The following is a 2,245-nucleotide window of genomic DNA, read 5'->3' on the forward strand; positions in this document are numbered from 1 at the left end:
CCTCAAAGTTACTGCAGACCTTAATCGCTATTCATCAAAGTTGTGGTGGAACTTGCCAGCCTGATTCCACAGTCTCTCGTTTGTTTAATAAAGTGGACTTGGAGGAGAGACTGTCATATTCTGTTCTTAAGGACTTGTACCATGTCCTACATGTTCTCTGACCCCTAGTCATGTCTGGGGAATGTTAAGAAAGTAGGAGTGGGTTAACCACACACACCATGATTCTGACTTACACTAGTATAATCATTTTGGCAGTTTTACACTCCACTATATTGGGTTAAATGAGAGATTACTTCTTATGGGACTAGATAAATAACTCATGTAATATTATATTTGTGTCACATACGATCTAAAAATATTAAGGTTGTCTTGCATTAATGAGAATTATTGAAAATGTAGGCACACCAAGACCTCTTCGTTAACAACCTTTATTTGAGTCTGTAATCAGCGGCCTAGACTACGGGATGTTCTGTACTTTAAATTGTACTATGGATATAGTTTGTGACTTAAAACATTATATCCCTTTAATTCATGCTCATTCATATTGTGAGATTAGTAATGCATTATAGTAATCCTTATATTATGTCTTTATTGAATTCTCATAGTTAACCAATTATATATCCTGTGTCTTCTTGTCTATGCTGTCCATAGAGGATGGCTGTTAGCATGACAGAATGATGCTTGATATTTACCCAGCCATTATATTGATATCCCAAGCCCAGCCATTATATTGATATCCCAACATTAACATACATTGTAGATCATGTGGGTTAAAGGCTCTTGTAACAATACATTTGACCCCTATTTTAGAAATCGTATATAGCTATCCTTTTTCTTTATACTACTAGTGTACTTAGTTTGGCAGGGTTATATTTGTAGGATGCCTTATGGTCTCTTCTCATAGTTCAGTATTTCTTTGTTTACTTTAAATGACGCCGAACAACATTGTTAGTTGTCGTGAATAGCTCATTCTAATTTCACAGTTAAACACATTTCTGGTTTGATCTGAGTAAGCCCTTATACATGTTTTAGTGTATTGATACAATTCACACGTTAGGTTTCAGGTTTAAAAATATTGTATGTCACCTATACCATTTAAAATGCCATGTTTGCTGTATATATCTATCCTTAAAGTCTTAAAGAGGTCCAAAGATGATTATTTTTGTAGTAATTTCCCTTGATATCCCCCATTGTATTTAATATGCGTGAACAGGAGTCCAAATTTGTCATCTCTTGGTCAGAGGGGGAATTATATCTTTCTTTTTTCTTTTCCTGGTCTGGGGAAAACAATATTACATAATTATTGATAATTGTTCACTTTATTTATATATATTTTATTTATTGGGCCCAAATGTGTCCCTTTTGTGTTTTTCCCCTTATATTCCCCTTCACTGTGTAATGTAGATTTTTGTTGCCCCAGTGACCAATACATTTAATCAGGTATATGTTCTTTTCTATTTTAATATCTTCCTTTACATTTTTAGGGAAAAATTGAAAATTACCCAAAGAAAAATTTTGAGGTTTTCATTTTTTGGTATATACAATGTAGTACTATAACTAGAGTTTCTACTGTGATTAAAGGTTAAAGGCTTGGTACTTATAAATCTCATGTTTATTTTATATGTATAATTGTGAAATATTCTTGTAAACTGCAGTCTGTTAATTTCTTTATTTAAACCTCAAATTATATATATTAAAATAAATATAATGATTTAGCTGATGACAGTATTTTGTCTGTTGATAATTAATATAGATTTACATAATTTTATCAGAAAGCAATTAGTTATTCCCTTGTGTAATTACATTGGAATACACAAATTATATAAGAGCTGGGTATCAGGTAATAAATTCAAAGAGTGATTTAGCAGGTTTATACTGAATTACTATGATATGAAATGCAAATGTAACTCTATCTTTATAACACGTTGCAGTTACTTTTTTAAATAAAAGTGCTCTTACAGTAAACTGTTCTCTTTAATAAGTTTTAAGACATTTTAAAAGAACTAAAACTGCTACTGACTTTCAACACTACAGTGCAATAATTGAAAAGTGCATTCACTTTTTCAAAGGTTACACAAGAGACTATTGAAAGGTAAGTGTTTTGTTTGTGGTTGTTTTTTTTGCTTGTTTTTGTATTTTTTTTCCTAGCATTTAAACTATTAACTTTCCACTTACTATAAAAACAATTAATCTACAAATTTAATATAATAATAATATTTATTTGCTCAAATAAAACCTGTTTAAG

This window comes from Bombina bombina, chromosome 6, assembly GCF_027579735.1.
Source record: "Bombina bombina isolate aBomBom1 chromosome 6, aBomBom1.pri, whole genome shotgun sequence".
NCBI lineage: Eukaryota > Metazoa > Chordata > Amphibia > Anura > Bombinatoridae > Bombina > Bombina bombina.